The sequence below is a fragment of the Fundulus heteroclitus genome, unplaced genomic scaffold, assembly GCF_011125445.2.
Source record: "Fundulus heteroclitus isolate FHET01 unplaced genomic scaffold, MU-UCD_Fhet_4.1 scaffold_186, whole genome shotgun sequence".
NCBI lineage: Eukaryota > Metazoa > Chordata > Actinopteri > Cyprinodontiformes > Fundulidae > Fundulus > Fundulus heteroclitus.
In genome coordinates, this window is record NW_023396598.1 from 42232 (window position 1) to 57212 (window position 14981).

The window sequence follows — 14981 nt, forward strand, 5'->3', positions numbered from 1 at the left end:
TAAGCTGCTGCTCCAACACATCAAACCATAGAAGATGGTAGATGCCAACAAAGAGTTATAAAAGGCCTTCAGGAGTGCTCCTTGTACTCCATAATAACCTCAGCCTCTTCTGACCCATTTAGTGAAGAGCATCTGTGTTATGACTCCAGACTACAATTAAAATAGCCTTTATTGTTATTCTACATGATACAGCATGATTTAAGTGCGTCTACCTTTTTGCAAGCATAAAATTAAACAAACAAAAAACTACAATAATATCTACAAATATATACACAGTAGCAGTGTGAGTCAGTGGAGGTGCAGTTAAGACTGTAAACATGATATGAAGTAGTAAATTTCACTTAGAGTATTTGGTTAATTTATGGCACATTATCAACATGATCAGTATAAGTATGATTCAGGTGGACAGGTTTATTTTGTTTGGTTACAGTGATAGCGACAGGAAATAAGCTGTCCCTGAGTCTATTTGTCCAGGTTTTGTGCAATGGTGGGAGGAGTCCTAGATGGTATTTCCAGCTCTGCTGAGGTAGTGAGGGCAGCCAGTGATCTTCTGGGCTGTGTTGATGACCCTTTGCCGCACTCTCCTGTGCTGCTGAGCACCCTGCGTACCACGCTGTGATGCAGTAGAACAGGATGCTCTCAATGGTGGCTCTGTAGAAGGTCACCAGCAGCCTCCCCTCCAGGTTCTTCCTCCTGAACTCTCTCTCAGCAGGTGGAGATGCAGCTGAGCCTTCCTCACCACCGCCGTGGTGTTTGCAGTTCAGGAGAGGTCATCAGATATCTGCACACCCAGGAATCCCACAGAGTGGACTCTTTCCACGCAGTCCCCATGGATGTAGAGTGGAGCCGCATCCGTTCTGTCTTTCCTGAAGTCCAAAAGGAGCTATTTTGTTTTTGTGGTGTTCAGTCGAAGGTTGTTAACTTATAGTACAGTTATAAAATATGGTAACCAGTTTAAGGATGAAGGAAAATTAAGTTAAAAGACAGAACAAACAACATAAGTTACAAAATAATATCACACCACATGTGAATTGGTTAGAAGCAGGTCTGAAACGTAAGGATCTGCTTTTAGTTCTGGACAAGGAAATTCTTTAACTACCAGTAACTGAAGGAAAAGAAAAATATCTCATTCAGGCATCATCTCTGATATACTCAGTTCATACGATTGTGGTAAAGTCACTGATACCTCCATTCCAGGGTACAGATGTTTCATTTTGAATCTATTTTACAGTCGGGCCCTGGAGGGCAGCAGCCCAGGCTGCTAGACACAAAGCATCCCCCAGGGAGAGAAGGCCCTGGCTTTTACAAATTCTGGTTTTATTACCACTTGAATAGATTTGTATACTTAGTTTATTGTACTTGAGTAAAATTCCATCATAGAAACGGTATGTTAATAAATGTGCATAATTGTTGTTGTACTCTTCCACCTCTGCCAGTCTCTCACTCACTCTCACACACACACAAACACACACAGTACTGAATGACATTTATTAATGAATGTCTCATTGCACAAAATGCATAAAATTAACAATGTTACAGACATTTAATGTTACAAAGCAGTCTTATCGATAGGTCAAAAGATAAAAGGGAGTTCACGTTGGTGATGCTCAGTATGATCCATTTGCAGGATTGTTCTGTTATGATTGCATCTGACTTTCGATGGCAGCTTCACAGAATGCTGTGCACAATTGTTGGCAACACTTGCCACACGCAGCTGATGCACCCTTGTGACCTGAAGCAAAATAAAAATTAAAGGAGATCATCGAAACACAGTCACAATATAATTAATCTTTAAATCACAATAATTGTCTGTTGTCTTTTATTATGCAAAAGCACACAGGTAAAGCTTTGGGCTTTACCTGTGTGCTTACCTTTTAGCTGATAAAAATATTAATCAGCTAAAAGTTGGCGGACTTCCTGTTTGCGGTAAGGCGTATTGCGTCACTTCCTGTTGTTGCTGTGTGAATGACGGAGCTTTGCTCCAGGCTCTCTCGCTTTTTATCTTTAAACCTCTTTGCTGTAACATCTGTTTCCAAACATAAGCACTTTTAAAACATTGTCTGTGGCTGCTCATCACGTTTGGGAACTCCTCGTGTTTCACACGGTTTGTTCTTTGGCGTGATAATAGGGCGCTAGCCTAGCTTTAGCCTAGCGTTAGCCTAGCGCTAGCCAAGCCTTAGCCTCAAAATGGCTTCTCCGGCTCTGACTAAGTCTCCTATCTGCTGCTCTCTGTGTCAGATGTTCAGTTATTCCTCTGCCTCCTTTAGTGATGATGGTACATGTAATAAATGTAGTGTTTTTGTAGCTTTGGAGGCGAGGGTGTCAGAATTGGAGACCCGGCTCCGTGCTGTTGAAAAACCAGCTGATAGCCGCTCTTTTGCTAGCGCGGAGCCGCATAGAGTAACTTCACGTAGCGAACCTAAAGCAGTAGCACCCAGCCAGCCTGGTAACCAGGCTGGCTGGGTGACAGTTCGTAGGAAGCATAGCTCTAGATTACAGACCCCAGATCACCACCAACCCATCTGCGTTTCTAATAAATTTTCCCCTCTGAGCGACAATCTCGCCGAGGAGCCGACCTTAATTATTGGCAGCTCCATAATGAGAAATGTGGCACTAAAGAAACCAGGGACCATAGTTAAATGCCTGCCAGGGGCCAGAACAGGCGACATAGAATCCTACCTAAAACTACTGGCTAAGGATAAGCGTAAATACCGCAAAATTGTTATTCACGCTGGCGGTAATGACACCCGGTCACGCCGATCAGAGGTCACCAAAGTTGGTGTTGCTTCGGTTTGTGAGTTTGCTAAAACTATGTCGGACTCTGTAATTTTCTCTGGTCCCCTGCCTGATCTGACCAGTGATGACATGTTTAGCCGCATGTCATCATTCAACCGCTGGTTGTCTAGGTGGTGTCCAGAAAACGACGTGGGCTACATTGATAACTGGAGAACTTTCTGGGGAAAACCTGGTCTGATCCGGAGAGACGGCATCCATCCTACTTTGGATGGTGCAGCTCTTCTTTCTAGGAATCTGGCCGGATTTATTAGTTCTCCTAAATGCTGACAACCCAGGGTCCAGACCAGGAAGCAGAGCCGTAGTTTAACACACCTCTCTGCAGCTTCTGTACTGTTACCCACCCATTATCCTATTGAGACGGTGTCTTTCCCACGGCCAAAACTTAACAGATCAAAAACTGATCTAAAAGGAACAAATCATAAAAACCTAATAAAAATCAATATGGTTCACCTTGAACCTAAAAATAAAATAATAAAATGTGGTCTATTAAATATAAGGTCTCTCCCTCCAAAGACTTTGTTAGTTAATGAATTGATTTCTGATAATCAGATTGATTTGTTTTGTCTCACAGAAACCTGGCTACAAGAGGACTACGTTAGTATAAATGAGTCAACCCCCTCCAGTTATTCAAATTTCCACATTCCCAGATCTGTGGGAAGAGGAGGAGGAGTGGCAACTATCTTTCAGTCTGATTTATTAATTAGTCCCAGGCCAACTAATAATTACAGTTCTTTTGAACATTTAACCCTCAGTTTCCCTCATCCAAACTGCAAAGCAATAAAACCTCTTCTGTTTGTTGTTTTGTATCGTCCACCAGGCCCTTACACTCAGTTTTTGGATGAGTTGTCAGATTTCTTATCTGATTTGGTGTTAAATACTGATAAGGTTATTATAGTGGGTGATTTTAACATCCATGTTGACACTGAATGTGATAACCTTAGTGTAGCCTTTAAAACTATCCTAGATTCAATTGGTTTTGCTCAAAATGTGCATGAACCGACGCACTCTCGGCTCCATACTTTAGACCTTGTTCTGACATATGGCATTGATTGTGAAGAATTAACAGTATTCTCTCACAACCCTGTCCTGTCTGATCATTTTTTAATAACATTTGAGTTTAATCTAACTGAATTCTCCACCCCCAAAAGAGGGTTCCATTATAGTAGATTTTTATCGGATAATGCTGTATCAAAACTTAAAGAGTCTGTCCCCTTCTTAATATCCTCAGTATTGCAGAAATGCCCTGTAGATGGCAGCATTGCTGTTTCTTCCCATTCACAAATCGATACCTTTGCTAACAATGTGACTTCCTCATTGCGTTCTGCATTAGACAATGTAGCTCCCTTGAAAAAGAAGGTGATTATTCACAGGAAGCTGGCTCCTTGGTTTAATTCAGAGCTGCGTTCCTTGAAGCACAATGTTAGGAAATTGGAGAGAAAATGGCGCTCTACACACCAAGAGGAATCCTACTTAATCTGGAGGGACAGACTATTGTTGTATAACAAGACCCTCCGCAGAGTTAGAGTAGCATATTTTTCATCATTAATTGAAGAGAATAAAAATAATCCTAGATTTCTCTTTAGTACAGTTGCCAAACTTACCCAGAGCCACAGCTCTGTTGATCCATCCATTCCCTTAGCTCTTAGTAGTAATGATTTTATGGGATTCTTCATAAATAAAATTGATGCCATTAAAAATAAAATAATTGGCATCCTCCCAAACATGATTACCTCGTCCTCAGTAAGTGAGGCAGCATTGGAGGAATCTTTAGAATCTGCGCAGTGTTTGAACTGTTTAGAAGCAGTAGAGCTTTCTGAGCTATCTAAAATTTTAGCTTTATCTAAACCTTCTACCTGTATGTTAGACCCAATCCCAACCAAGTTGTTTAAGGAGATATTCCCTTTGATCAGTGGCACTATTTTAGACATGATTAATCTATCCTTAGTAAATGGATATGTACCACAGGTTTTGAAAGTAGCTGTTATTAAACCTTTACTTAAGAAACCTTCTCTTGATCAAGATGAGTTAGTAAATTACAGACCTATATCTAATCTTCTTTTCTTATCTAAAATTCTTGAGAAAGTAGTTGCTAATCAACTTTGTGAACATTTACAAAGTAATGACCTACTTGAGGAGTTTCAGTCAGGCTTCAGAGCTCATCATAGCACTGAAACAGCTCTGGTGAAGGTCACTAATGATATTCTCATGGCCTCAGATAATGGACTTGTGTCTATACTTGTCCTGTTAGATCTCAGTGCTGCGTTTGATACAGTTGATCACAATATTCTCCTACAAAGACTTGAACATACTGTAGGGATTAAGGGGAAAGCATTAGGCTGGTTTAAATCTTATCTGTCAGACAGATTCCAATTTGTTCATGTTAATAATAAATCTTCCTCAAACTCTAGGGTCACCTGTGGAGTACCACAGGGTTCAGTCCTTGGACCAATTCTCTTTACTATATATATGCTTCCGATTGGCAAAATTATCAGACAGCATGGGATTAATTTCCACTGTTATGCTGATGATACTCAGCTATATTTATCCATAAATCCTGATGAATCCAATCAATTACTTCGACTGCAGTCATGTCTTGATGACATCAAAAGCTGGATGACTTTAAATTTCCTGCATCTAAATTCTGACAAGACCGAAGTTTTAATCTTTGGGCCAGAGTCCTCAAAAAATAAACTTCTTAACCAATCACTTAATCTGGGTGGCATTAACCTGGCCTCTGGTAATAAAGTAAAAAATATTGGTGTTATTTTTGACCAAGACATGTCATTTAAATCCCATATTAAACAGGTTTCCAGAGTTTCCTTTTTTCACCTCCGGAATATCGCCAAAATTAGAAACATTCTGTCCAGGAGTGATGCTGAAAAACTGGTCCATGCATTTGTTACTTCAAGGCTGGACTATTGTAATTCTTTACTATCAGGAAGTCCACAAAATGCAGTTCAAAGCCTTCAGCTGATCCAAAATGCTGCAGCAAGAGTTCTGATGAAAATCAACAAGAGGGATCATATTTCTCCAATTTTAGCTTCCCTTCATTGGCTTCCTGTTAAATCAAGAATAGAATTTAAAATTCTTCTTCTAACGCATAAAGCCCTTAATAATCAAGCTCCATCATATATCAGAGCTCTGATTACCCCGTATGTTCCTAACAGAGCACTTCGCTCTCAGACTGCAGGTCTGCTGGTGGTTCCTAGAGTCTCTAAAAGTAGAATGGGAGGCAGATCCTTTAGCTATCAGGCTCCTCTCCTGTGGAACCAACTCCCAGTTTTGGTCCGTGAGGCAGACACCCTGTCTACTTTTAAGACTAGGCTTAAAACTTTTCTTTTTGACAAAAATTATAACTGGTGACTCATGTTGCTCTCGGCTACCTTTGTAGTTTTGCTGCTGTGGGCTTGGGTTGCTGGAGTGTATCGGGATCTGATTTTCTCACTATATTGAGTTCTACTGTTCTTCAATTATGCATTATGTGTTGTCATTTCTGCTTTAACTTTTTGTTCTCTCTCTTTTCTCTTCATAGTAGGTACACCTGGTCTGGCGTTCTGTTAACTGTGACAACATCCAGAGAAGACTGCTTACCCGCTACTACCATCTAATGTAGAACAGATTACTAGATCAATGTGTGCTTCTGTGCTTTTTTGTTTCTCTTGTTGTGTCTCTGTTCTGTCTTCTGTAACCCCAGTCGGTCGAGGCAGATGACCGTTCATACTGAGCCCGGTTCTGCCGGAGGTTTTTTTTCCCGTTAATGGGTGGTTTTTCTTCCCACTGTCGCTTCATGCTTGCTCAGTATGAGGGATTGCAGCAAAGCCATGTACAATGCAGATGACTCTTCCTGTGGCTCTACGGTTCCCCAGGAGTGAATGCTGCTTGTCGGGACTTTGATGCAATCAACTGGTTTCCTTATATAGGAAATTTTTGACCAATCTTTATAATCTGACCCAATCTGTATAATATGATTGAACTTGACTTTGTAAAGTGCCTTGAGATGACATGTTTCATGATTTGGCGCTATATAAATAAAATTGAATTGAATTGAATTGAATTGAAATTTATAAAGGCAGATTTTTAAGATGTTCTGAATGATCAACACTCCATTTTGCTCTATTGTCCAATACCTTTAAATGTTATATTGACATTTAAAGGGGCCATGACATGACTATATAAAGTATTTCATGTAGTTGATATTGCTGCAAATGTAAATTATCCAAAGAATAAATTGGGGGCTGTTTTAGTTGACCAGATTTCCCTCCTCTGTAAAAGGATTGTAATTATATGTGGCACTGCCTAGTTGACTTCACTCTGATTGGCTACAACCATGAAAACCGGTCAAACACAACCCCACATGCTCCCCCCTTCATCCGCAACTTTCTTCTGGACGCAACTCTCCATCACAAGCCCATTATTATTGATTTATGGCTAGTGGAAGCATTTGCGTTGCAGAATGTAATGATGTTGGTCAAGCTGACCAAAGGCTTTATCCTGGCGCCACCATTCGACACAGCGGGATAGCAGTTTACTGCTCAGCTGCTTGTGACGGTGCTCATAGGTCATTATCCAAACTAAAACTAACTTCACTGCAGTTTGGGGTTATAATTGTGTGGTACTTCCCTATAAATGAAGCTGAGCCACTGATTCTCTCATCCTAAGGGAGTAAGTGGAAACGTCCATCCGTTTTTGAGCACCTTCAGAACCCATTTTCTTGATTGTGTGCTCTAATTAGACAACATGTGTTACGTAGGAAGATAACCTACATAGAATTTTAAACTGATCTGAGCTGAGCGCCCATGAGCAGATCCTTTGGTAACCGCTCTTGACATTGACACGGCCTCATCAATGGACAACAGATGATATTAAACCCCAAAACCACAGAAAAATTAAACATGTCGTGGCGCCTTTAAGGTTGGATCTCTGAGCTTAAAGACTACTTTCCTAATCTTTTATCAGTGAAGTTCAACTGTTACCATTTCAGGATTTTGATTTTAGTACCAACAGAGCTGCTGGACGGGGAAATATGGATGATGTGATTTACAATGCAGCTGTTTCTGGGCTGTGGTGTGGTTTAGATCCAGACTTAAAGCATTTTATCGACACCAGTCACTGTCACAGTAAGAACTGCCGTTTGGGTTTCTCATAAAAATAAGTCAATATTGAAATTTCAAAACGCTGAGCTTTATATTAAATATACATAGAATTTAGCTATTTAATTGAGTCAAGAATACATTATCACAGCTGGTTTTATGTGTGTGATAAATCCAACTTTACTGTGAAAAACTTGTTTCTTAATTTGAATTACCAGAAACAAATCAAATTCAGCTTTAAAACAGTGAATAAATTGTTATTTTTTTTCTGTGATTATTTACATGTGAGTTTGTTTGTTGTGTTAGTCGTGTTTCATACCTGTACAGACACCAACAACGGCAACGATGACCAAAACAACTACAACTACACCAATGACGCTTTCAATAATTATAAGTTCACGATCTGAAAAAAGAAAAAGGTCATTAGAGGCTTGGCAGCAGTACAAAGGAGAAATAAACTTAAAGTGAATCTGTTTAAAACAATCTAAAATGAACCTTGGAGAGTGCAGATAGAGGTAAGAAATACAACTCCTGGGTGTCTCTAAACCACTCAACTAACGTTTTCAAATATTTTTTCTCTTTTCTGCGGTTTTTCAAACCCACTTCATCTACTGCACAAATCATATGAAACAGATTACCGATTACCGATTGGCTGAACATCTAATTCTGTTAAAGAGGGGGTTATGGTGCTTGTGCCGCCAAATATCGCCATCTAGCGGTTTGATTCCCAACCTGCATGTCTCCTCCCTTCTGTTCCTGTCCATTTCTTGTGTGATTACAATAAATAAAGACCTGTCATAGTTTGGGCTTTTGTTTGTATTTTTGGGTATGATTGACAGATCCTTCATCATTCCATGCTCCACTCTTCTCAGCCATCGCTCAGATCAGCATAATCAGCTTCACCTGCCGCTGCCTAATTATCATCAAGCCATTGCACCTGGGACTCTGTCTATTTATACCTGCCTCCCACAGTTTTTCTCTTCCGGATCGTCTTCTCTCTGCCTGTATCAATCTTCCCATCGCCTGTGTTGTACCGCCTGCTGATCTCTGCTTAGTCCTCCATGCGCCTGACCCGGGTTCCATTCCAGCCTGAGGGCCTTTACTTCATGTATTTCCTCCTCTCTCAAAGTCCCTTTCCTGTAAGCCTCATTTGAAAAAATTATAGACTAGTGCCACAAAATCTCCCAGAAAAATAGGGTTTAAAAAATACAGCACTGGTTTGAATATTGGGTTTTCTGTATCCGGCATTACAAACAGCACTAAAAACAGAAGAACAGAGACACTGAACCAGATAGACCAGTTACTACGAGTTATTCAGACTATGAGCAAAAACAGTCCTACACTTTGGTGCTTCCATATGTTTAGCTCTTCTCTCACAAAGACTGTAATAATAAGAAACGTAATCATGATTCTTTTGTCATAAACAAGTAGTAATAGATTCATGCACAGGCAAATGAATAACTGAATAAACGTTCTTACAAGATGATTCCGGTACATGGTTGCATATTTACATAATAGAGACATGCGTTCATCTCTCAAAGTTGTTAAAATATACCGATCTGGTTTTCTGATCTTTTTGAAAAATGTGCAGGAATTCCTACATTTTTAAACTCTCTTTTTTCATCAGTTTTAACAGTGGCATTTCAGGCTCTGTGGATATTTTTTTCTCCTTAATATCTTCCTTATCCCTCCCTGCTCATATAAGGTCTATAGTGCATATATACCAGGATACAATATAAATACAATCATCAGTCTTCATGCGTCGGATTTTGGAATATGTTTTGCAGTTTCTAAGGTTTGTTTTTCATCTTTTCATACTGACTTGAAAGCAAGTTGTGATATTCAACCATCTCAGTTAAGTTTTACCGTCTGACTTATAGGGATGGGTAGGCATCTGCAGGTCATTGCTCTGTGTGACATTATCTTGTTCCAGAGGTTGGACGGTGCCATTTCGTGCTGATGTTGGTGGAGCTGTCAGTAGCTTTAGTCTTAAATTCAAGACTGAAGATTGGTTCTGCAAAGTCCATTAATTTCTGATATTGGACACCTCAAAGGGCATTATCCCGCTTATACCATGGTCACTTATGAAGGAAAGCATATTATAATAAATATATTAATACTTTAAAATTATTAATACTTTACTGTTTTTTTTCACTGTTAAAATTGTATGTTTTTCTCAAGAAAAACGATTTAATATCTCTAGTTGTGACGTGCTGTTACCAGGAAGTGAATAGCAATAACAATGTCTACATTGTTACAATGTTTTACATTTCAATTGTTTACATCTATCTAAAATGTGAGCCAGCGTACTTATTTGGAACAATCAGGCTACCTTTTTATATATGTCCTATAACACTTTTTTAACGGACAGTCTGCAGCCAATCAGAATCCAGTATTCACCCAGACCATGGTTTAATCTGAAGTAACATACAGTGAAACCAGATGCCTTTATAATCACCTAATTGGTTCAGCTGTGTGTGTTTAGCTCTGCAAATACAGCTGGTTTGAACTGATTAGAAGACTAAATGAGATAAATAAAGAAGACATACCAGCCGAGGCTGCATGAGCAAAAATCAGAAGAAAGATTCCCATTGCTGGCGTCATTGTCTGCAGTCGAATCGAGGAGCCGAAAGAAAGACAGTGAAACTGAGCATTTCACTTTGTTTCCTTCAGGCAGACAGTTAATCGTTCATTGTATGCTGATGGACAGGAGGTGCTTTCCAACTACATATTCTAATGAAGTAAAACAATAACCCTCACTTTTCACTTTCCGTCCGAGTCTGTTGTGTAAACCTAATTTGTTAGAGTCTTGTTCAGTGTTAATTTCTAAGTTCCTTATTACAGCTGCCCTTTCACTATTTTGTCATAGATTGTAGGTTTTACATTAGAATTAGAATAAAGGACTCAGAGTCCTTCCTTATATTACGTCAGTTTGTCTATACTGTGATATTATGAAGGAACTACTTATGCTGTATCTGCTCGAAAGTAAGCCAGAATAGAAATGATTTTGATAGATTTACAGATAATATGTATGAAATCTAATTTCATCATTAAGCCAGCTTTAAGGTTAGGTCACAAACAGACACTTTTTTACTCCTAAATCCTTCTAAAAAAAGAGGCTTTAAAGTTTCTAAAACTAGTCACCCATGTTTTTCACACATATTTTTGTGTGACTCGGGTCTTTCCAACAAGGTATAGCATGTTTTTGTCCGATGTGTGTTGGTGATGTTATTACCACGCGTAACAGAGACAGTAAAACTCACAGCCACGGCTGTTTTGCACACGTGTAGCTTCATGCTGTGCACAACGTTACGTTTTGATGAAATGGGGTAATTCTTATGAACATATGTCATATGAAGAAAAGGCCTACAAAGAAAACCAGCACTTTTATTTAACCATATTCCCTTTTGTTAGGGGAAAAACAGATTTGGCACAGTTTGGCCCATTTTGGCATAACTGTGCCAAAATACACTGCCCACTAAAACCTTTATGAAACAAACATGCTTCAACTGATTCAGTCCAGATTTGCTGCAGTTATAGTCAATATGTGGATGTATAAAGTCTGAGGCTCCTCATATTTTTAAAAGAGTTTTGTATGTGTTTTTGCAGTGCCTATTTTGGAGAGAAAATGTAGGCGAGGCTCAGAAAGTTAGAATAATTTCTTTGTTTAATCAACTATAAATCAGACATGGTGGCATTTGCAATCTTGGTTCCACCTGAAAAAATGTTCTTTAATAACTTTGTGTCACACAACTACTAAAATTTACATGTACACCTTATTGCTTCGGAGCTGAACTTGATTTATATCATATATGTAATTGCAGGCAGAAATTGCTCTTAAAACCTTCTGAGTTTAAGAGGTTAATTCTCATCCGCTGCTTTACCTCCTTTATTGTCACTGTTCAGGATTTTCTGCCATCTAGTGGCCATTAATTCATACTTCATCACCACTGGGCTGTTGACTTTTTTGAAAGTATGATGGATTGTGCAGGAAGGAGCTAGGTTGGAACTGGGTAGCTGCATTCTTCACACATTTGCTGGACTCGTTTTGTAAAACTTTTCTCATCATTCTCCATAGAATCGTCTTTTCATCCCTGCCACAATCTACAAAGGAAGACTTGTAGTCATAGAATTGAAGTCTGTTTGGAGAGATAAAAGCAAAAGCTGGAATAGTAAATAAATACATGAATTGTTGAAATCCAAGTATTTTTTTAATGACAACAATAAGCAAACCTATTGTTCAGCAGCTTTTAAGGGCAGTTGAACAGCCAGCGATTTTAGCTGAATTTCCCTGAAAATATCAAAGCAGTTTGAAATAATTACTTCTGAAGCATATATCAAACCTGTTACCAAAATACATGGAATGAATAAATAGTCTCCAGCTCCCCAGGTTTCTAAACAGTGTTACTCAGACAAGTTTGTGTTGAGAGAAAGAAAAAAAAGCTTTCTTGACAGCAGACACATGAGCTCTACATCCAAACTCATAATGTAGAAATATGACAAAAAATTACAAAAAAATGCTTAGCAGTACATCTGTGCTCGCAGATTTGAATGCAGGGAGCTGTGACCTCATGACTGACACTTAATGCCTGCACACAAGTGTCTCAAATTTAAAACAAAGTAATATGCAGCTCAGAACTTCCTCTTCCTGTTTGAACTATTACTCAGTTCAACAAATTTGACCACAGTTCCTGAAATGTTGATGTCACATCTGCTGTTGTAGAAGTAATTGTATTTTAATCCTAACACAGACAATAAGGCTCTAGTTAAACTCTATGACAGAAACTGACATTTGTGTTGACAAACTATATGTATAATATTACATAATATATAATCATAATATGAACAGAGCTGATAATTAGCCTTTCAACTCTCACAGAGTGGACATGATATCAGTTTAATAATTAATTTTGCTCAAAGTTGAGAAGAATTGCACTTTGCTAAATTACACGGTGCTGGTGAGAGTTCCTCTGTTTAGCTTTGGTATGGGGGACCGGGGTGTGAATCCCGGATGTGTCAGGCAGAGCATATTTCGGGAAAACTCTGTTAAGTCTGTGTGCAAGTTGTTATGACATGTGGTGATCCCTGAATTAGGGAGAAGTGGAGAGAACTCATGTATTGCTGCTGAGAACTGGACATAAACTCGTGGCGTGGGCATGAATCTTATTCATTTAGGATATTTATCCACTCGTTTGCTTTTGGGATCATTCATAGAAACAAAAGTATAGATTTACTGTAATTTTTTTTCTAGCCAGCTGATGTTCAAATATATATATATGCACACATCCCCATTTGGTTGAATGGCCCTTACCAAGGCCTTTTAGAAAACAACCCTTTCTGCGCCTGTGAACAAGCCTCTGAAAGAAATTTGGCTTGACATTTTTAAAATTATTATCAGCAGAATCGATGAGACTCATTATAATTTGTTAGTTGTTTTTTTTAAAGTAACAACTCATAATTTAAGCAGAGTCCACATTTCCCTTTAAAAGGCAGAAGTCAGCTTCATCCAGCTCATCTTGCTTTGTCCATTTTAAAAGCATTTTGTGACGTCTTTTGGATCATTTTCATGTAATACTGACCAATCACATCCAAATTCACATTTAACTGTTGAGCTGAGGTAAAACTAAAGAATAGGAATTAAATAAATTTCTTTGTTAACAAACAGAGTAAAATGAATAGTAGGTGAGTGTGTTTTTCTTACTTTATTAGAAATATAACCAGACGTTTTCACTTCCTGTATTTTTTTTGTCTTTACACTGTGGAGACGCTGCAAATGAACCCAACAGTGTCACGCATGCAGCTTTTGAAATACAGACGATATTTTTACCATGATGACTTATTTAACCTGACTGAGTGGCTCTATGGTGCAGACACTGTGACATTTGTTCAGTTTCACACACTTGCTCTCAGAATTATTTTCAGACAGTTACACATATAATGAACCGAGGAGATTAAGTTACAACGACAGTTAAAAACCACACGTTGAAACCACAGGCTTCAACAAGGGGCCCCTACATTTTTTTTAGACAACAATGGAATAGTCAATGAACTATTTTCTGATCTTAAATATTATTCATTTTCCTACTTGATAAAGGTTATCACTGAAAGCAAACAAAGATGCATTCAGATAAGTATAGAGAAATTTATATCAGGAGTGGTTCAGAACATCCTAGCAGAGCTGTGACTGTAAAGAAGGGATGTTATGAGATGAGCCAAGGCTTCGAAACACATGTTGAGTAATAGAGGAGTGTTTCCTGCAAAGCGCGTATGGAGGCTTGCTTCATATAAGGGAGGAGACGAAAATGATGACGGCTGAAACCTCGCTACTCAGCCGTAGCATGTGACTGCTTCTGGGAGTAGTTCAGATTGCCTGTGAGTCTTGACAGGGATGTAAGCTCCTCAGTATTCAGTCAAAATGTGTGTTTGTTGGAGAGTTGCAGTCAGTTCAGGTTTTGGATTTAATGTTGATAGTCTGGCGTTAGTTTAGAGAGTTTAGGTGTGAGAAGGGAAGATAGATTGGTGAAGAAGAGCAGATTTTCAGCTATGTGGGAACATTTTGACTTGATTTCTCCTCAAAAAGTAAAGTAAATCTATCATATTTCAGTTTCCTACGGGTTGCTTTGTAAGAACTGTAGAAAAAGGCAAAATGTAACCTCAGACTCTTTCTGAATAAAATCTCCCGTCTTTCACATCATTGGCTAGGTTGCACAAGCACATCTAGAACCCACGTCCAAGGTCCACAAGCACTTTCACTGTCTGGCTGCTTAAGCCCATGCCTTTTTACTAAAGTGACAGAAAAACATACACATTCTGCCATGTAAGATTGGACTTTTCTTAGAACAATTACACACAGAATGTGTTCAAAAATATTTTTACATAAACGTGATAATTCTAAGAGGCATTAATGGTTATTACTTATTACCGATGATTTCCAAGGGCCCTAAAGGGTAAGATACAGGCAAGCTTCACAGATGTTGCTAACTGTGAAATGGACTAAATTAGTTTTAATCATATTTTAAAATATCTAAACAGGGGAGCCTGGCCAAAGTGGCTGAAGAAGGAAGGAGGCAGAAAATGTCCAATGCACAGGTGGTT